Source organism: Bubalus bubalis, chromosome 13, assembly GCF_019923935.1.
Source record: "Bubalus bubalis isolate 160015118507 breed Murrah chromosome 13, NDDB_SH_1, whole genome shotgun sequence".
NCBI lineage: Eukaryota > Metazoa > Chordata > Mammalia > Artiodactyla > Bovidae > Bubalus > Bubalus bubalis.
The window spans coordinates 276746-298831 of record NC_059169.1 but is presented as its reverse complement, the minus strand read 5'-3'; the positions used below and the strand labels follow the sequence as shown (position 1 = coordinate 298831).

The 22086-nt window shown below is 52.1% G+C and overlaps 1 long non-coding RNA gene across 2 annotated transcripts in view; it reads left to right on the top strand.

Annotated features, from left to right (window-relative positions):
• The window catches only part of LOC112578379, a 29601-nt gene extending 8474 nt beyond the window's left edge, over positions 1-21127 (top strand). The window contains exons 2-4 of one of the 2 annotated variants that reach the window (XR_006543936.2): positions 19332-19450; positions 19740-19905; positions 19999-21127. This is a non-coding gene — a long non-coding RNA (uncharacterized LOC112578379). Of the gene's footprint in view, positions 1-19331; positions 19451-19739 lie in introns of both variants that reach the window. The other variant, XR_003102616.3, reaches the window with a different exon arrangement.
• Positions 21128-22086: the final 959 nt, after the last annotated feature.

Genomic DNA, 22086 nt, shown 5'->3' with positions numbered 1-22086 from the left:
GTGTGTGGGGGGTGCAGAGGCCGGATGGAGAGGTGGGCTGGGACCCCGCACTGGGGCCATGACAGCTCCCCTGGATGAACTTGACTGAGGCTACAAGCACGTGAAGTGTTCATGGGAGCTGGCTGCCCGGAAGCCTTCCTTCCCAGGGGTCTGCAATGACTCCTGACCCCCAAGCCCCCTTGCCCACCCGCGGGAGCACCTTGTGTTGGCAGGAAGTCCTGAAGCTCAGCTCTGAATGTGCGTGTGGCTGTGACCGCCATTCCGGCCTGAGTCCCGACCCCCAGGCTCACCGTCCTCGTCCCGGGCGGGGGTGGGGGTAGAACCACACAAGCTCCGGGAGTCGGTTGAGTCCGCAGTCAGGGTCAGCTCCCTGCAGCCCTGAGGCCTCCCTGACTCCGACCTGCCTGCCTCCCTCCTTCCCTCGTCAGGACCCTGAGGTTACACTCGCCCCGGGGCCATCAATACCGTCGCCCGCTTCAGAGCCTCCACGTCCACAGTCGTATCGGCCACAAGGGCACATTCGCAGATCGGGGGTGGGTTGGGGGGGGCGTGATCCCCACCCACACAAACCCCGAGCAGCTTTGCACCAAGCGAGCAGACGCCTCCCCAGGGTGCCCTTGGACTCGGGGGCTCCCAGGCTCCATCAGGTAGTTTTGCTGAGAGTCTGTGCCAGCGTGAATGGTTCGAAGCAATGTCCTGATAAACAGTTGTGTGCTGATAAGACATGCAGCCATAGTTCCTGTGAGAAGTGACCTTTCAGACAGACATTCATGCGCTGGGGCTGCCCCCGCATCGTGGCCATCTAGAGATGGGATTCTGGGCCCTGGATCCACCCGTGCTCCGGGGGGGGGTGGGCTCGGGGACTTGGGGGTCAGGGTCATGGTGCAGCTGCTACCGCCTCTCCCTGGGGGATCACGTGTGAGAGGCTCGGGGCCCGTCAGCTGTGCCCCCCAAGTCCTGCAGCCCCAACCCCGTCCTCACCTGGACCCTCTCCCGGGCTTCCTGCGTCCATTCATTGAGTTGACGATTATTTACCAAGTTCACATCATCGTCCTCCAGGAACCATGGGAGATGTGGAGATGAGAGGCACAAAATAAATTAAAAATTTAAATATAGGGCCTTTTGCAAAGAACTTACCTTCTTTAATGGGGCAGATCTTAGCCAATAAATTGTCCAGATGACACACCTGGAGTGTGGTTCCTGACAGTGGTGTGAGAGGTGGCTCTGGGGGAGGCGGCTTCCTCCCACCTGGGGTGGGCCTGGGGGAGGAGATGAGCCTGCGGGGGCCGCTCCAGCTGCAGCCTGAGAGGATGCATGGGGCATGTGCCCTGAGTGGGGACTGAGGCTGGTGCTGGAGGCAGGGGTCCGGGGGAGACCTCGGGCGTCTCCAAAGTGACTTACCCGAAGGAGCCCCTTGTGGCTCCTGAGTCTGACCGGCTTACCCCATGAGCACTGGAGCCCAGCCACAGCCCATGGACGCGCCTCTCACATGGTCAAGGTGAGGGCTTCGGCTGAGGACGAAGGGGTCGTCAGCAGGACAAGCTTGCTGCCAGCCGGTTCACTGACCAGAGGGTCAGTGTGGCACGCAGGAGCTCTGCTCACCAAGCCCTTTCATGTTTCAGGGGAAGGGAACTCATAGGACGCGCATCCATTAGCCCAGCCTTTTATCTGCCTTGGACTTGAGGACAGCTAGAAGCGGTGTGTCAGCTTGAGGAGCTGAGATGAGCGGACCGCTGGCCTCTGGCATCTGCCGAGATGCTTGTCATCTTTCCTGAAATACTGCAGCAGCTGCCCCTCCACCCCGTGCTGGGGAATTAGGGAGCAATAATGGCACCCCACTCCAGTGTTCTTGCCTGGAGAATCCCAGGGACGGGGGAGCCTGGTGGGCTGCCGTCTCTGGGGTCGCACAGAGTCGGGCACGACGGACGCGACTCAGCAGCAGCAGCCGAGTCTCGCCTTGTCTCCCATCTTAAGAGAAAACTGTTTGCTGTTTCACTGTAACCATTATATTAAGTGTAGATTCTTTAAATGCCCTTTATCAACTGAAGCAACTATCCTCTATTTTGCTGAGTTCTTCTAATGTGGGTTCATCTAGTTTGCTGGGTTTTTAAAATCATGAATGTCGAATTTTGTCAAAGGCTTTCTGTACATGTGTCTCCACACATCTCAGTGACCGTATGGATTAATTTTTTCTATAATCCTATAAACAACAGAAATTGATTTTTAATTAAATTTTTAATCTTTGAGGTAATTGAAGATTCAGGCTCAGTTGTAAACAGTAAAGCAGAGAGACTGCTGTGCCCTCTTCTGCATTCCCCTCCAGCGGTAACATTGTGGACAGCGTCGCAGCCGGGGCTCTGAGGGCAGCGGAGGCCAGCGGAGGCCGGTGCACGGAGGGCGGCGAGCTGGGGCGGTGGGGGCCGGGGCGCTGAGGCCGGCGGAGGCTGGGGCGCGGAGGGCGACGGGCTGGGGCGGCGGGGGCCGGGGCGCAGAGGGCAGCGGGCCAGGGCGGCAGGGGCCTGGGTGTGGAGGGCAGCGGGGGCCGGGCGCGGAGGCCGGCGGGGGCTGGGGCAGCGGAGGCTGGGCGCCGGGGATGACAGAGCCAGAGAACAGCTCCGTCTTCACAAGGGTCCAGCAGGTGCCTGCTCTCTGTCGCGCTCTGGTACCTGCGAGCACTTGGTGTTATGCTGTCTGGAATTTATCCTCGTTATGTTAGGAAAGACGGGCTCATGGGGAGCTACTGCCATGCAGTGGAGCCTGTTCTCCTCTATACCTTTTATACTTGAAGGAAATGACTGCTCTTTGGTCAAGTGTACAGAAAACTTCCCCCATTTTTCTTTATTATGTTTATTTCAAAAGGCTGCTTGTGTGTGAGAGTTCTGTCCATACATATAACAAATGTAAAGTATTATTGTTGGGTGTAAGGATGCGTGTGGGCATGCTAAGTTGCTTCAATCGCGTCTGACTCTGTGTCCCAGCCGACTCTAGCCCAGCAAGCTCCTCTGTCCTTGGGATTTCCCAGGCGAGACTGGTGAGGGTTGCCGTTCGCTTCCCCCCGGGACCTTCCCGACCCAGGGATGGGACCCACGTCTCTTTACCACTAGCACCACCTGGGAAGCCCCCGGCTGTACGTGTATCATCTGACAGAGTTCAAAATGATGCTATTAATTGTATTAGCCTTTTCTCCAGTTCTCTGGATTTGTGTCCAGAGAGGTGACCAGGTTTCCCTGTTTTCCTTTCAAGATTGTAGAGCTGTAGAAACGTGACAGCAGAAAAACCATATTTCTGTCTGTTGCTTCCCTTCTTTCCTTTCTTCTTTTAAATCCAATCCTTGCTTCATCTGAAATGTATTCTAATACATGGGATGAAGAATAAAGTGTAGGAATTTTGCTTTACCCGGATGGATAGTGTATTCAATGATTTATCACTTAAATATCTTATTTTGACTCCTCAGTGTTAGCCTTTTCTTTTAAGTGTTGCTATACCTGTTTCACAGATGAAGTATCTGACATCAAGTTAAATAAGTTATTCAAGGTCTCAGAGCTAAAAACTTTGTGAGGCCAGAGTCGAATCAGGTTTGCAGGCTCCAGGGCTACCCTCGTCCCCTTTTCTAGCTGAAAACCCTGTCTGACGTCAGAGCTCTGCGGGTCCTCAGGACCCATCTCCTGGCGACTGGTTTAGAAGAGCCGCCGGCAGCACAGACGTCTGTGGTTTCGGGTCTGATCTGCCTTGTAGGAGGCATTGTTCTTAAACGAGTGTCCTTGTGGCCTGAGACAGCTGAACGTCCTTGGATGACCTAAGGCAGGTCATCCTTCACCAGATTTGGCTTCAGGACGCCCTGACAAGACTCTGGAGTTGATTGCGGAATCACGTATTACCATCTGAGATGCACCAATTGGATTCAGATGGGAAAGTTGGAAGCAGTAGGAAGGCTCCTGCCTCAGAGAGTTGGCTGGCAGCAAGGACGTTCCTTCCCTCTACCTGCGCTTTTGTGGTGGGAGAAGGGTACTGTGCCGAGAGGTGAGAGGTAGAGAGCAGTCGGCTTGGCTGATGGGCGGAGCCTGGGGGAACGCTGATCCTCGCAGTGCCGGCACCCCAGAGGGTCAGCATGGGTCAGGTCCCCGTCTGTGGCAGCTGGCTGATTGTGGTGCCTGACCCACGCACAAGGCATGCAGTTAACTGGGAGACGCAGTTATTCATGGTGCAGGACCACCACCTGCTGCAAGGGAGCAGGTGGCCCCAGCCCACTCATGGATTCCAACACAGTAGACGTGGGAATGCAGACTCAGTTGCTGTCCACTCAGTGAAGGACCTGCAAAAATTATGCAGCTCTTTGCTGTGTGGGAGGGGAGCCTGTCGGTTAAGTGGAGCTGGGCTCCAGGCTGGTGGGGCCTGTCCACTGGGACAAAGTCAAAGGCTCCACCCTGATGCACCTTGCGGGGTCTTTGCTGCTGAGAGACAGTCTTCAAACATGCAAACAGCAGTGATTGAAGGTTTAGAGATTTATTTGGCTGGAAAAGTTATTTTTGAGGTTATCAGACATTTTAACTATTAAGAGTTGGGGCAGAAGTAAAGCAAAGAGTATGAGGAAGAGGCTGTGTGGAGGGAAATTGTTCCAAAGAATAACTCTGACAATTTGGAACTTTAAGCAGAATCTGGTTTTGGATGAGAGGGCCAACCAGAGAAGAGAATCCAAGCCCTTAGCTGGGTCCTCTTGGGCAGTTTGGTTAAGCCCAGGCAGGACACTGCTCCTAGACCGTGCATCCTGATGGGTGTGGAGAATTGGGAGGTAAAACTTGCATATAATGGATTATAAAGCATTGATCAGAGAAGGCAGTGGCACCCCACTCCAGTACTCTTGCCTGGAAAATCCCATGGACGGAGGAGCCTGGTGGGCTGCAGTCCATGGCGTCGCTAGGAGTCAGACACAACTGAGCAACTTCACTTTCACTTTACACTTTCATGCACTGGAGAAGGAAATGGCAACCCACTCCAGTGGGAAATCCCAGGGACGGGGGAGCCTGGTGGGCTGCCGTCTCTGGGGTCGCACGGAGTCGGACACGACTGAAGCGACTTAGCAGCAGCAGCAGCAGGAGCAGCATTGATAAATTGATCATCCTTTGTAGCCTTCATGTTTACCCGATGGTTCAGTGGTAAAGAATCCACCTGCAAATGCAGGGACTGGGGTTCAGTCCCTGGTCGAGAAGATCCCCTGGAGAAAGAGATGGCAACCCACTCCAGTATTCTTGGAAATCCCATGGACAGAGGAGCCTGGAGGGATACTGTCCACGGGGTTGCAAAAGAGCCCCACACCACTTAGTGACTAAACCACAGCAACAATGTAGTCTTCGCCCCCTTTCAATGACTCCCCACAGCCCACTGGGGAGCAAGGGTCCTGCGGCTTCCTTCGCAGGCGCGGCTCTGCTCTTGAACTTGGCGAGTGTGAGCGCTTGCTGAGTGTGGCCCCCGCCTGTGGAGCCATCCTCGTCGTCCTGGCTCAGGAGGGAAGGTGGCCCTTTGGGATGCTGAGTCACCGTCCTCCCATTTCAGAGCATCCGGATGGAGACGCTGAGCTTCTGTTGTTGGGCCACATGTGGACGAGTCCCCGGTTTCCTGGGGAGGGGCTGGGGCTGCGGGGGGACCCCAGCAGCGCTCGCCCAAAGGGCCAGCAGGTGGTTCCCAGCGAATGCAGAGAACACAGGACACGTGGGGGGCTCAGGCTCGATCACGAGGTCCACCCACGGCTGGTGGTGACCAGGGCTCAGAGTCACCAGAGTCACCGTCCAGACAGGCCAGGGTCCAGGGTGGGAGCTCCAGAAACAGCTACAGGATGCTCCGAATCCCCTGGCCCGGTCTACAAGCAGATTCCTGTCGCTGAGATGTCCTTTTCCCTGCAGCACAGCAGGAGCTTAGAGGCTTTGAACCGTCAACACAACAAAGGCTTTTGGCTCCTGTGGGCCTGAGGTTCTTATTTCAAACTTGAAAGGGTGTGGAGTAAGAATACATCATTGCTAACTGGACCTCAGGCTCCAACAAAGCAGAAATAAGCTATATTGTAACCACCCACAGACTGAAGGAAGAAGAAAGCAGTGCTCTGAGTTTAGGGACCACAGGCAGAGCCTCCCCCTCTGGCCGAGTTGGCCCTGAAGGTCTCAGCATCTCCAGTGACCAGGTGCCCGGCCGCCCCCACAGCCTCGCACCCCACCCTCGGTGGCGGCCACTCTTTTCTCCTGCCTGTGAAACCTGCAGGGTGGTTTCAGGAAGCAAAATATATCAAGCTGTACGGGAAGCAATGAAAAATCAATAATTAGAGCCAAGTTTCCAAGAAAGAGACGAGAATGCTGCCGCATGTCCTGTGAGTGCTTTGTTCTCTATGGCGGGAACTTTTCCTGCCCCAGGACCTCAGGTCTGCAGGCCCCCGCCCCCCACCCAGCAGGTGACTCTTCAGGATGGGTCCCCACCCCCACTCATGGGCTCTGACTTCCAGGGGAGGACTTCATGTGCGCTGAGGACTCCAAGCTGCCTCTGCACGTTTTCCAGCACCCAGGATACTGGCTGAAATAGCAGGTGCTGCATGAATAGGGAAAAAATTGTAACTCTCTTGGTGGACTCTTCTCAAACTCTAGGTAATGCATGCTTTAACATTTTTTGCACAGCTCCTCAGGGTAGAAAAATAAACTTTTCTCCAAAACTCTCCAACAAAATGCCAGTGTTTCAATATTTGAATAGATTTTGTTTAATTAAAAACACCAGACATCAAAAGTTGTAAAGACATTTATATCTTTGTGCCCCGAGTTATTCATTACAGGACAGCATGATGGATAATTGTGAAAAATACAAACAACTCAAGTGTGCAAGTGGGAGGTTATTAGTTGACCCTTGGTGGGTCCTGTTGATGGATGCAGGTAAAGCAGTGAACACTAGGTGCTGATCCAGAGTTAATGACATTCGTCTGTTCATCCACGAGTGGCGGTCACATGTTCTGTGTCATAATAAGGTTGTACCTATGATGAATAGGAACAACTGTATTTTTCTTGAACTATGATGGGCTTCCTTGGTGGCTCAGCAATAAAGAACCCACCTGCCAATGTAGGAGACACGAGTTTGGTCCCTGGATTGGGAAGATCCCCTGGAGGAGGAAATGGCAACCCATTCCTTCATTCTTGCCTGGAGAATCCATGGACAGAGGAGCCTGGTGGGCTTTAGTCCATGGGGTAGCAAAGAGTCACACTTGAGTTAGCAACTAAACAACAACATGATATAAAATCTCTCAAAGAAAACGTGGCAGAAATGTTCACTGCAGTTTTCTCTGGGTGATTCCTTCTTTTTTTCATTTGTGTTTCTGCTTTCCCGCTTTCCCTGTGATGAGCATTTTACGATGGCTTCAGGTCGTGAGTGTTCTCTGTTGGAGTACACGCGATTCCTGTTGTGGCCCTTTCCCGATGTTGTGGCCCTTTCCCGACGCGCGGGAAATTCCTGGAGCGGACTCGGGGCACCGAGGCGGGGGGCAGTGGGCGGGGCCTGCGGGCGGGCTGCCCGACCCGTGTCTTCGGAGACCCCGCGCCCCCACCCCCAGGCAGATTCGGAAACAGGCTGGAAGGCACGCAGCGCTGGCAGGTCGCTGCCGCCCAGTGCAGCCTTCACGGGGGAATTACTGTGCTCGGTCTGTTCCCAGTGTTCCTGGAAGAGGCGTGAATCATTCGCTCACAGCTCCATTGTCTTGCCGCATGCCTTCCCTGTGAGGTTGCCGCTGGTGGCCCGGCAGCCTGCCACCACAGGGCCTGGGAGTCTCCAAAGACAGTCTGTCCGAGTGTCTGAGTGTTTGCCTCTCTGGGGAAGTGCACACGTGGCGTTGTGCTCACTTTCCCCAAATAAGCCTCCTGGCAAAGGCAGAGGACCTTTGTTGGTGACGTGGGTTATCAGGGCCTTATTGGAGCATTTTCTGAAAGAAACAGACCCAGGAAAATGGCCAGAAGGAGAGCTAGTCTTGGGAAAAATGCTCAGATGAAGCCAGGATAATACCCCAAATGTGTGCATGCGTGCTCAGTCGCCTGTCAGGAGTGTCTGACTCTTTGCCACCCCATGGACTGCAGCCCACAAGGCTCCTCTGTCCACAGGATTTACCAGGCAAGAATACTGAAGTGGGTTGCCATTTCCTCCTCCAGGGATCTTCTTGACCCAGGGATCAAACTCATGTCTCCTGTGTTGGCACGTGGATTCTTTACCGCTGAGACACCTATGAAACCACCAATAATAATAATAAATAAGTAAGTAAAGTCGCTCAGTCGTGTGCAACTCTTTGCGACCCCATGGACGGTAGCCTACCAGGCTCCTCTGTCCATGGGATTTTCCACACAAGAGTACTGGAGTGGGTTGCCATTTCCTTCTCCAGGGGATCTTCCTGACCCAGGGATTGAACCTGGGTCTTCAGCATTGCAGGCAGATGCTTTACCGTCTGAGCTACCAGGGAAGCCCCAATAATACTACCCCCAATAAAAAACAATAAAAGTCCAGCACGAGACTCCAAAAATAATGAGGCATTTGGAGAAAAAGACCATCCCTGTCCAATTACCAATACCTGAGGTGGGGCACCTGGGGGGAGGAAGGAAAGAATCTTCACAGAGACCATGTGCTGAGCAGGAGGCCTCCAAACTCATGCTGTTGCTCAAGCTCTGATGAATTTACACTATTTTAAAGGGAGAGAAAAGTCAAGGTTTGTAAACGTGAGACAGGTCACTGGTATTCAAATACCATGCTTATAATTGCAATAGATGTTTTAAGAGAGCAAGGAAAAATGCGGGTTCCAGAAGCACTGAGAAGTACAGAAGTACAGAAAGATGATGTCCCCAAAGGAACTGGTAGGATCTGAAGGTTTTCACCTGTAGATATGAGGGTAGTCGCAGTGGAGGAGCCAGAATAACAAAATGATCGCGACAGTAATTGCTGGAACATTTCATGCAAAGATGGGCTCGATAAAGGACAGAAATGGTATGGACCTAATAGAAGCAGAAGATATTAAGAAGAGCTGGCAAGAATACACAGAAGAACTGTACAAAAAAGATCTTCATGACCCAGATAATCACGATGGTGTGATCACTGACCTAGAGCCAGACATCTTGGAATGTGAAGTCAAGTGGGCCTTAGAAAGCATCACTATGAACAAAGCTAGTGGAGGTGATGGAATTCCAGTTGAGCTATTCCAAACCCTGAAAGATGATGCTGTGAAAGTGCTGCACTCAATATGCCAGCAAATTTGGAAAACTCAGCAGTGGCCACAGGACTGGAAAATGTCAGTTTTCATTCCGATCCCAAAGAAAGGCAATGCCAAAGAATGCTCAAACTACTGCACAATTGCACTCATCTCACACGTTAGTAAAGTAATGCTCAAAATTCTCCAAGCCAGGCTTCAGCAATATGTGAACCGTGAACTTCCTGATGTTCAAGCTGGTTTTAGAAAAGGAAGAGGAACCAGAGATCAAATTGCCAACATCCACTGGATCATGGAAAAAGCAAAAGAGTTCCAGAAAAAACATCTATTTCTGCTTTATTGACTATGCCAAAGCCTTTGACTGTGTGGATCACAATAAACTGTGGAAAATTCTGAAAGAGATGGGAATACCAGACCACCTGACATGCCTCTTGAGAAATCTGTATGCAGGTCAGGAAGCAACAGTTAGAACTGGACATGGAACAACAGACTGGTTCCAAATAGGAAAAGGAGTACGTCAAGGCTGTATATTGTCACCCTGTTTATTTAACTTATATGCAGAGTACATCATGAGAAACGCCGGACTGGAAGAAGCACAAGCTGGAATCAAGATTGCCGGGAGAAATATCAATAACCTCAGATATGCAGATGACACCACCCTTATGGCAGAAAGTGAAGAGGAACTCAAAAGCCTCTTGATGAAGGTGAAAGTAGAGAGTGAAAAAGTTGGCTTAAAGCTCAACATTCAGAAAATGAAGATCATGGCATCCGGTCCCATTACTTCATGGGAAATAGATGGGGAAACAGTGGAAACAGTGTCAGACTTTATTTTTCTGGGCTCCAAAATCACTGCAGATGGTGACTGCAGCCATGAAATTAAAAGACGCTTGCTCCTTGGAAGGAAAGTTATGACCAACCTAGATAGCATATTTAAAAGCAGAGACATTACTTTGCCAACAAAGTTTTGTCTAGTCAAGGCTATGGTTTTTCCAGTGGTCATGTATGGATGTGAGAGTTGGACTGTGAAGAAGGCTGAGTGCCAAAGAATTGATGCTTTTGAACTGTGGTGTTGGAGAAGACTCTTGAGAGTCCCTTGGACTGCAAGGAGATCCAACCAGTCCATTCTGAAGGAGATCAGCCCTGGGATTTCTTTGGAGGGAATGATGCTGAAGCTGAAACTCCAGTACTTTGGCCACCTCATGCGAAGAGTTGACTCATTGGAAAAGACTCTGATGCTGGGAGGGGTTGGGGGCAGGAGGAGAAGGGGATGACAGAGGATGAGATGGCTGGATGGCATCACTGACTCGATGGACATGAGTTTGGGTGGACTCCGGGAGTTGGTGAAGGACAGGGAGCCTGGCTTGCTGTGGTCCATGGGGTCGCAGAGTCGGACACGACTGACGACTGAACTGAACTGGCGGGATGTGATGCGTGTGCTGTCTTGTCTAAGCCCACAGCAATCCCCCAGGAGAGGCGTCTCGTATCAAGTGTACAAATAAGGAGACTGAGGCATCCAGCAACTGGGTGTCTTGCACAAGATCAGATAGTTAATAAGCAGTCAGATCCACATGTCAACCCACACATGACGTTCAAGCCCTTATCAGCAATGTGGAAACCGATTCAGAAGCTAGTTCCAGAAAATTCCGAAAGTAAATCTTGGCAAGGATACTATAGCCAACCTTGCCCCAAAGCAATGTTGAAAGGGAGACTCCACCCCCATCTGCAACCCCAGGCACCTACTTGTCAAATTTTATATTTGAAGAAAGGAGAAAGGATCATAGAAACGCCCATGAGGAAACGAGAGGGGCTGTCTGAGCCCTCACCCCTCCAGACTTCTGAATCGAAAATGCTTGGGGGATGTCAAGTAAGCACTTCCAGTGCGTCCCTCTCTGCTGTGGGTCCCTCTCTGCTGCATGTCCCCGGCCGGAACCTCAAAGGGACGCGTCTGAGGCATCACTCTCGCTTCTCCCGGGCAGACCCTCCCGGGCCCTCACCTTCCCCGCTTCTGCCCACAGAGCTCCACTCACTTGGGTGCCCAGTTCCTCCCAGTCCAACCTCTTTGGAAAAGGAATTTCTGACTAGAAGTCCCAGTAACCACAAGAGCCGTCCACTTAGATGTGAAGCCAGAGCAAGATGGACCATTACCAGAAGGTGGCATCTGTCAGGTGTAGCCAGAGGTTTGTCCCAGCTTTGCCCTGGTCATTCAACCTCGCAGAAACGTAGTCCATGATCTGCCTGTTTGGATTCCCTGGAACCCACTTATGTTGCTGAGGTGGGGTTTTATTCTGTTTCAGAACAAGTGGTGCATATATAGAAAGCAGTGTGCAAAGGTATTTCAAGATATTTACAAGCAATGGAAACACAGATGCAACATAACGGTATTTATGACATGAGCCCAAGCGTTGGTTCATACATAAGTGTTTCTCAAATTTCAGTCCTTTGCATGCTAATTCCAAAGTTTTGCCATATCTGAGTATCTGCCATATCTAGAAAATAATAATATTTTTAGTATTTACCTCATGCACCTTTAATAGATTAAAATTTTAAATACATCCAGTGCCACCTGAAAATATATCTATAAAATCAACTTTGTGGTACCTGCTGCACATTTTTTCTACAATACACTGAAATAATTAGCAACTTTTAAAATAAAACGTATCCATCTACGGACCATCTCAAACTCCTGGTAGACTTCCTGCACACTGTGAGACCGGAGGAGATGGGTCACGGCCTTCCTCTGGAAAGCAGGGGTAGCACAGAATGAGAAGAGCGGGGTGCGAGGCCGAGGGCAGTCACAGAGAAAATCCCCTGCCCCCGCCCCTCGGACAGAAACCCGGCTGCAGCATGTCCACGTTGGTGTCATCCTCCTCGTTTTCGTGGGGAAATCATCGATCAAAAAAATACAGGCAAGTCCCACCTAAAATGTTGGGAAGGAAAGCTGGCTGTAGTAGGTAATTTCTTATCCCAAGTACATGTCTGCAGTAATAGGACTTGTGCTGGGGCACGTCTGGCACATGGACTGCTGTTCAGTCGCTAAGTCGGATCCGGATCTTGGTGACCCCATGGACTCCAGCATGGCTGGCTTCCCTGTCCTTCACTGTCTCCCAGAATTTGCTCAAACTCAGGTCCACTGAGTCGGTGATGCCATCCAAATTCATGTGCACTGAACACCATTTGAAAAACACAAGAAAAATACAAATAAGGAAATAAAATCATTGAGAGATCACCGCTGTTAAGACTTTCGCTCACACTTGGTATCTTGACACACATTCAGACGTGTGAAAATGCCCGTCACAGCAGCATGCACACACCCGTGCGCGTGCTCAGTCACGCCCAACGCTGCGACCCCACGAATGTAGCCCGCTAGGCTCCTCTGTCCTGGGATTTTCCAGGCAAGAAGACAGGTGGGTTACCATTTCCTACTGAGGGGATCTTCCCAATCCAGGGCTCAAACCCGAGTCTCCTGTATTGGCAGGGGGATTCTTTACCACTGAGCCACCCTGGAAACCCCATATCAACATATACATTTCGCAAAAAAAGTGTTTGGGCTATCCGCTTGCTTCTGCAACCTGCTTTTTCCACTTAGCAGTATTGTTAGCACTTTTCAAGTTTACTAAAAACTCCTCTGAAATATTGTCCTAAAGGCTTCATGGTATTTCCGAAGTGGAAATGAGAACCGATCTGGCTGGTACCAGACCATGGGCATCTACAACTGGTCACCCGTTCACTGCAGGTTTCACGTCAGGCACAGACGCCTGGACACGCATGAGCTGCGGTGCACGTTTGGCCACAACGGAGCATCTGTGGTGGGTTACCACCACCACGGCTCCCTGCTTCCCCCACGCTTTTCACTTATCAGACCAAACATCTCAACCAATAAAAGGGCTCCGAGCACGTGGTGCTCCTCCAGGCACACGCTTTCTCACACCCTGCGATGGGGGTCTGTATTTTTGCCTGCTCTACACATGTGTGCGCCGCGGGCTTTTCTATTTCCATGCGTCTTTTCTTCTTTTTCTTTTCTCCCGTCTCGGCTCCGCTTTTGGTGCTGCATCTGCGTCTCTCGCCGCTCAATCTTTCCCTGGCAAAGCGTAAGCTGTGTCACATTCCTTGACCTGATTGGTCCTGAGGTTTAATGGACTGTGTTGCTATTTTAAATGGCTCCTCTGCCCTCGCCGTTCCTGGCTAACTGGTTACGTCTAGCATCTGGGAAGGCTATGGGGTTTGTATGGTCATTTTATTGCCCATCACTGTCGTTTCGTTTTTGTTTTACTAATTGTGAGTCCATTCCTTTGGGTGTTTGGGAGCTTTTTGACTTGAAGCTCTGACTCTGGAGTCAACCAGACCTGTGTTTACATGCTTAACGCACCATTTGCTGGGTCCAGGGCTTTTCCCCCTGAGCTTTATTAAGATACAATTAACAACAGTGTGTAAGTTTAAGGTGTACAGCGTGGTGACTCAACACATGTGTCTCCTGTAAAAGGGTCACCACTAAGGCCAGCTGACCTGTGTCACCTCACATCGTGACCACATTGTTCCGAACGTGCTAAGAACATTTAACATTTACTCAGCAAACTTCACATATTCAGCACAGTGTTGTTAACTGCGGGTGCTGCTGTGGGCTGCCCATCAGACCCTCGGACTTATCCATCTTATAACAGAAAGCTTGTATCCCGTGACCAACATCTCCTGAAAGCCCAGCCCCTGTGGGGAAGCCGTTCCACTCTCTGTTTCTGTGAGCTGGACACTTTAGATCTGCACATACAGGTGAGATCATACTGTGTTTTCCTTTCTCTGACTTATTTTACTTGGCATAATGGTCTCATGGTCTCAAGTTTTATCCACGTTGTAGAAAATGGCAGAATTTACCTCTTCTTTACGGCTGCATAATTATTATCCAGTTTGTTGTTCAGTCACTAAATCATGTCCGACTCTTTGCAACCCCATGGACTGCATCACGCCAGGCCTCCCTGTCCATCACCAACTCCTGGAGCTTGCTCAAACTCATGTCCATTGAGTCAGTGATGCCATCCAACCATCTCATCCTCTGTCATCCCCTTCTCCTGCCTTCAATCTTTCCCAGCATCAGGGTCTTTTCCAGTGAGTCAGCTCTTCGCATCAAGTGGCCAAAGTAATGGAGCTTCAGCATCAGTCCTTCTCAGATGGTAAACGGTTTGCCTGCAGTAGAGACCCAGGTTCAATTCCTGGGTTGGAAAGATCCCCTGGAGAAGGGAATGGCAACCCACTCCAGTATTTTTGCCTGGAGAATTCCGTGGAGGGAAGAGCCTGGACGGCTACTGTCCATGTGGATGTGACTGACTGCTTATCCATTTTACATATGCATAATTATCCAATATACATATGTGTGTATACTTATGGTAATCATGGATAAATAATATGTGATATATGTGATAAGCATGTGTGTGTTACAATGCACAGCACTTACAGCCATAACGCGATGCGCACCTATCCACAGGTACCTGAGCTGTCTCCACGTCTTGCCGATGCCATGCACACCAACAGTGCAGGAGGCTTCCCTTTCTCCCAATCCTCACCAACACTTGTCACTTGCCTTTTTCACAATAACCATTCTGACTGGGAGGAGATATCTTTCTGTGGTTTTGACTTGCATTTCACTGATGATTAATGATGCTGAGCATCTTTCCATGTGCCTGTTGACCACTGGACGATGTGTATTCAGGTCCTTTGCCCATTTTTAAATTAAATTACTTGTTTTGATGTTGAGTTGTGTGAGTTCCTCACAGCAATATCCCTTACCAAATGCATGATTTGCAACCATCCCCCGTTCTGCAGGTTGCCTTCGTGTTTTGTTGATTATTCCTCTGCCGTGCAGAAGTTTTTACTTTGATGTAATTGGATTTATTTTGGCTTTTGTCACTTGTGCTTTAGGTTATCAAATCCCAAAACCTTTGCCAAGACCGGTATCTAGGAGCTTTCCCTCTGTGTTTTTTTCTAAGAGTTCTACAGTTTTTATCAGTTTGAGTTAACGTTGGTGTATGATATAAGACAGGGGTCCAATTTCATTCTTCTGGAGGTGGATATTCAGCTTTCCCAATGCCTCTCATTACCTTCTGAAAGCCTTGGCTCCTTGTCTGTAAAATGTTAGTGGTCAAACCTGCCTCCTAGGGCCCCGACCATGCGTGTAAAACCGTAATACAGACATTCTTAGAGACGTCAGGCGTAAGTGGTGAGAGCTTTGTTTCCTTTCCCCACCCTCCCTTCATCTTCTGGCGTCCCAGCTCTTATTATTTCTGTTTTGGTCTTACTGCATCAGGTGGGACTTCTAGACTGCTGAGTACAGTGGATATACAGAGGCTTCCGGCCAAGGCCCTGACGACACTAGGAAAGTGTGCTTCACCTGGAGACCCCGCTCCGCCCCTGCTTCATCTCCCATCAGGAGCCTCTCCAAGTCCACAGTCACCTCCTGTCCCGGACTTGACGTCTGAGCTGCTTTAGTTCGCATGCGCCGCAGTCTGGGAGCCTGACCTGGGCTCTGTGCCCTGTGGATTGGATGTTCAGTAGTAAGCCCCTCAATGCGAGCTTGCTCAGCACAAGCCCAGAGTGGTCTCCAGGACCAGCTGGGCTCAGGGTCCGGGACTCCTGTCTGGGTCCATCGTGCGCATCACCCCTCTGCCTGGGGGTCTCCGCCTCTCCCCGCCTCCCCCCACCACCCACCCCAGCGGAAGGTTTGCACTGGGCGGTTGGCCCAGTGATGCAGTAAGACTTCCCTCCCCACCCCCTTCTCTTTGCTCATCTCTAAGTCTAAAGAAATGTTGAAATGTGTTGGGCAAAAACATCTGGGCAGCGTCCAGGTGGAGGCAGGCTTGTCTTCATGGGGAGGATTTATGAGTTTGGACGTGCAGCCAAGAGAGGAGAATAAACCTGGCAAGTAGCACATGTTCAAGAGACTTTCCAAAAGGCAAAAACATGTTAAGGATATTTCCTTTTATTTTCCGTTGTCAATATTTTTTCATCAGCTAGTGTTGCTAAATCACATCAATACCTTTTCAGGGGAAAAAACAAATATTCCTTTTCTGATATACTTCCTTTTTGTTTCCTTAATGTTGCTTTTCCAAAGGCAAAGGTGTTGAAATTTTGATGAAGTCCCATTTATCAAGTTTCTTTCATGGCTCGTGCATTTAGGATCCAAAGAAATCTTTGTGTATACCCAAACTACACATTTTTCTCCTGGAAATCCTGCATAGTTTTTAATTTAGCATTTAGGGCTAAGATCCATTTTGAGTTAGTTTTTGCGTGCAGTGTGGTAAGGGTCAGTGGTGACCTTTGCTGATTTTTTTTCTCCACGTGAATATCCAGCTGTCGTACAACAGTTGCTGGGAGGTATTCCTGTCTTCAATGAGTTATCTTGGCACCTTTGTTGAAAATGACTTGATCATATACATGTAGGTGTATTTCTACTGATACATACAGACAGTTGATTTTTTTTATGTTGGGCTTGACTCTTGCCACCTCGCCCAGTCCATGAGGTTCCTCCTGGTGCTGTCTTACCACGCGTGCACAGGTGCCGATTGCAGTCAGATGGTTTTCTGTGAGTGTCCCTACTCATAGGACCATGTAATTTTTCTTCTTTGGTCCGTTAATACGGTGAACTACACTGGATGATTTAAAAACACTGAAACAGCTTCGCATCCCGAGAGTGAACTTCAGTTGTTCCTGGCGTGAACTTCAGGTGTCCCCGCATGTTGCTGGACTCTCTGCTAATGCTAGTGAAGGATTTCTGCTTCGTGTCTTCTCAGCTTCCCTTCAGCTGAGATGCTCTGGTTTCCCCTCAACCTGAAGCCGTTGTTGCGGATACAGGCCTCTAAGCTGACCCTTCCTTTAGTGTCTGAGAATGCCAGACTCTGCCCTTTCGGCTTTCTTGCTTCCTCATGAGACAATTTGTAATGTGAGTGGTTTTCTGAATTTGTTGATTTAAATGCTTAAAACATCATTTCATTTTGTCTTCAGCTTTCAGAAGTTTGACTTTGCTGTTTTTTTGGTGTGGATTTCCCCATTTTGGAATTTGTTTTTTCAGCTTAATTTTGTGGGTTTAAGGCCTTTTGCAGACTCTCAGCTGTTCCTGTCCTTATTTATGTTTTCTTTAGCATTTGTAGCTCTGTCTTCATGCTCGTCTCCTCCAGGATCCTACGACATGAAGCCGTGGCCCTGCAGTCCCTGACATTCTGAGAGGTCTGGTTTCGGGTCTGGTTTTTCTCTGTTGTTCAGACTTGGTGGTTCTTATTGGCTCAGCTTTCCAGTCACTGATTCTTCCCTCTGTCTCCTCAGGCTTTCTGAGCAAGTCCATTCAGGTTTTTCTTATTTCAGTCCCTCCTTCCAGGAGAGCCATCTGCCCAGCTGGTCTGAATGCCAGTTGGGTGCCGTCTCTCTGGGCCCCAAGGAGTGTGGTCAGATGTCAGGAGGACGGGTTGAGTCCGGCCCAGCCACCCGCTCCAGGATCAGGCGGGCGTCCGGGGGGACTGGGTCCTCACGGGACCACAGCTGCCCGCTCAGCACACTGTCCTCTGCTTCCCTGAACGCAGACAGGCTGCCAGCCAGCCCTGCGGTGGCGGTCGGTCCCCTGATGTCTGCTCAGGCTCACAGGACACTCTCTCTACGTGGCTTCATTTCTCAGACTCAGGCTGTTCCTGGGATGACCAGGACACACACAGTGGCGGAGGTGACAGGCAGTCGCATGTCCGGTTGACAGTTCCTGGCACCTAATGACCCTCGTGTGTCCCCCCGGGGCATGTGCATGGATGAGGAAACACCTGCAATGGCCTCACCTGAGCTTGTGTCCTGCCGAGGGCCGGGTGCAGGAGCCGCAGGGCCCAGCCTGCCTCTGGCCCAGGCCTCGGTGCTGCGCTCTCTGCCCCCAGCCAGCGGAGGCCACGAGAAGCCTCAGGCCCTGCTCTGCCCGGCAGGGACGTGGCCACAGGCCGCGTGCGGGTGAGACAGCAGGTCAGCCCTCCTTTCCCACCAGCCTGGGACTCCTGGTGCACAGAGGGCCAAAGGCGTCCACCTCTGGATCCACGAAGTAAGCACAGCATATTTTCTTAATGCCTCTCACTGTGTCTGTACCTGGTTCTGTGTGATGTGTTCAGTGGAAGGAGAACTCATGATTGGTTCAAGCAGACGCTGAAGTTGGAAAGAATGCTGTCCTGCGGTGGGTGAAGGAGCCGGAGGGAAGGCTGGAGGGGGCAGGGACGGGGTTAGGGGCTGGCTGCCCGCACGACCCTTGCGAATAGACTGACCTTCAGTCCTGGCGCCCGGCGGTGCCAGCGGCGTCTGGAGTGCATTACGTGTGCGCCGCGGGCAGTGACTTCTTGGCCGATTAGAAGTCAGTTCCTTATTATGGCTGCGTCTCGGGAGCCATCTGCCTGAGTCCTTCCGTGATCAGAGGCCCCGCTCCTGTGAAAGCACAGCTCAGAGCATCTCTGCTCAGAGCGGGTCCTGTGTCATAATCACACTTTCAGTCCTTGCCCGGTTCAGAGCGCCACAAAGCCGGCCGCCCAGAGGGATAGCTTCAAGTCCCCACTGGTCTGTCCTTCTCAGACTATTCAGACAGACTTTGACATTTTGGCTGTGACTGGCTTGCAGAAAACTACAAGAGGATTTTAGAAGAGCAGCATGTCCTTGGCAAGCAAATTAGATAATCCTGCCGTGTTTCTGTGACTTTCCTCTGCAATTGTGGTTCCAAATCATAGACAGCGGTTTCCTAGGAAGTAAAACCCCAGGAGACGGAAGACCGTGGGGGCCGTTGGAGGGTAGATGTGGGTGGGTAGCCATAGTCCGGAAGTTTCGGGCGTGTGCTGAGGTTCATTCCACCTGGAGCTCTGAAGCAGGCACTGGAGGGGTGGCGAAGCCACACGGCCGGCTCTCTCAACACCCTCCTGATGCTGCAGAGACAGTGAAGCCTGGACACTGTGCAGCAGAGCTCACAGACGCGTCGGTCATGCTCGGAACGTCTCTGGAGGGCAGAGCCAGGCTAGCGGCAGGATTCCGTCCCCAGGGAGGACTTCAGGACAGGCACGCCTGAGGCCGCCCGAGCTTGGCGGACTGCGCAGACGGGGGTTTCGAAATCGGTCTTTGTTTCGTCTTCCTCTAGACGCAGTCATCAAAAATCATCTCAACTGTCACTTCGTGCTTAGTCGCTCAGTTGTGTCTGACTCTTGCAACCCCACGGACTGTAGCCCGCCAGGCTCCTCTGTCCATGGGATTCTCCAGGTAAGAATACTGGAGTGGGGTGCCATTTCCTTCTCCGGGGGATCTTCCCGACCCAAGGATCCATCACCTGTGTCTGCTGCACTGCAGGAGGACTCCTGACCCGCTGAGCCCCGGGGAAGCCCTCACTCACTAAGTGAACTCGATGGCCTGAGGGCCGTGTTGTTCCCTAGACAGGAATCGAGAGGCTGCCGCGCTCCGACCTGAGGGCAGGGGACACAGCTGCTCCATCTGTTGCCTCTAGAGGCGCGGTGGCCAAGGCTGACCCTGGTTCCGTCTCTCCACCCCGCAGCCCCAGGAACCAGATGGCTGCGTGGACCTCATCCTGCAGTGACACCCCAGCGCATGGGGTGAAAGAGGGGGAGAAGAAAAGGGAGCCCGGCAGGACGCGAGACTGGAGGGGCAGCATGGGCCAGAGCCCCGGTCTGGTGGGCATCGTCCCAGCACCTGGAGGACAGGTAAGTGTGGGTGTCACACGGGGGTGGTCCCGAGGAGGTTCTCTCCGAGGAAGCAGCTTGGGCCAGCCCAGCAGCTGCCGGCCTTCTCTGCAGAAGCCGCCTTGGCCGGTGCTGGGAGTGTGACCACCTGCATGGCCCTGGGGCCCGGCAGGGTCGGGGGACGGCCCAGTCGACACAGCTCGGATTCAGGCAGGAAACGGGCTCTGAAGGCGGGAGGGTCCCGAAATCACAGCAGTGAGAACCTTCCACCCTGAGTGTCCTGAGGACAGAAGCTCTGCCGAAGCCCGTCCCAGAAAAGCGCGTGGAAGGAAGTTCTCGGCTCCAGGCTGGAGCAGACTGGCTTTTGCCCAGACCTGGAGGCCCAGCTGCCCTAGGGCCTCAGCGCGGGGCTCGCAGGGGTGTGGTGTCCGGCCCACTGCCTGTCACGCGGACGGGCACTCTCCACTGGCAGCTGCCGGTTCAGGCTGTGCTGCCTTGTCATTAATCCTCACACGGACCTTCGAGGCCCATCCTGACATGCCTGAGCTCACTCCTTCTCCTGGAGGGTCATCTCTGAGCCCTAAGAGACGATGGCCCCCAAGGCCACCAGGTCAGCACCCACTTTGGCTGTGGCTTGGAGGGCGTGCCCAGACCTGCTGAGCTCTGCAGGGTCGTTGTCAGCTCACCCTTTCATGACCAAGGTGGGCGGAGGATGCGCCCTGGCCTCCTGAGCTCTGCAGGGTCATTGTGGCCCAGCAGAGTAGCGTGTGGAATGTGTGTATTTAGTTCCTGGCTCGTAGCAAGTGCTTGATAAACTTCAGAGATCGTCCCAAATATTTCTAGCGCTCTGAGGCCGAGTGTTTAAAACTGCATCTGGTTCATCTTAGAGCCTCTGCAGCCAATCCCACCTCCGCCTTGGTTTAAACTTGGGCCTGGGAGCCGACCCCAAGGGGTTCCTGCAGGACAGAGAACCCCTTTCCACCTGTCATGGGGAGGCCTGGGGTCTCTGGCCGAGCTGCGAGCAGCCCTCAGTGGTGGGTGGGCGACCAGACTGAAACCACACAGCTGGTAAGTGCCTGTGTCCAGGCCTTGACTGAGGCTGACCTGCGCCTGTTGCAGAAGACTTGAGAGTCCCTGGGGCAGCAAGGAGATCCAACCAGTCCAACCTAAAGGAAATCAGTCCTGAATATTCATTGGAAGGACTGATGTTGAAGCTGAAACTCCAGTACTCTGGCCTCCTGATGTGAAGAGCTGACTCATTGGAAAAGACCCTGATGGTGGGAAAGATTGAAGGCAGGAGGAGAAGGGGACAACAGAGGATGAGATGGTTGGATGGCATCACCAACTCAGTGGACATGAGTTTGAGTAAACTTCGGGAGTTGGTGATGGACAGGGAGGCCTGGCCTGCTGCGATTCATGGGGTTGCAAAGAGTCGGACACGACTGAGAGACTGAACTGACTGACTCGGTGCCAAACGGCGGGTGTGCCGGCGTCCTCCCGCCCGGAGGCTGTGTCTCAGTGTTTTGCCCCGCACCCCCTCTGGCTCCAGGTAAGCAGACTGGAGGCCTGCGCTTTTGCTCACTGTGAGGCAACCCCTTCCCACAGGGCGCCCTGTCCCCTGCTTCTCCTTCGTTCCCCTTTGTAGCTGCGCCCACCCCCCCCCCCCCCCCCCCCCCCGCCCTACTCCAAAGGGCGGAGCTGTGCAGCCGCAGCTTAGTAAAGGCTTTATCTGATTAAATTTTAAAGTGCGGACATGAGAGATTTTCTCCTTTAGTTTTTACTGCTTAAAAAAAAAATACACAAAATGCAATGTGAGTCTTCCCCTCAACTCTCTCATCCACCTCCTCCAGGAAGCCCCACGGGCTCCTCCTGGAGGAGCCTGGCCCTGTCTCCTCTGCAGCCCTGCTGGGACTGCCTGCTCTGCAGTCACTGTCTGTTAAGGTCCCTGTGAGGCCGCCTTTGTGTGACCACCACCTCTCGGGGCCAGCGGTCAGCCAACCTGCAGATGGAGCTCACCAAGAGAGGGTCAGCCCGGAGCGGTAAATCCACTTGATGTTTGTCACTGTCTTTATTCTTGAGTGAATGTGGGATTTCACCCACTGGTGCGTACTGACTGACTACGCGATGGTAGGAGGCTGCTGGGTTTCTCCCTCCTGCAAGGGAGATGGGGGTGATGTAGGCATGGGATCCGAGGGAGACCGA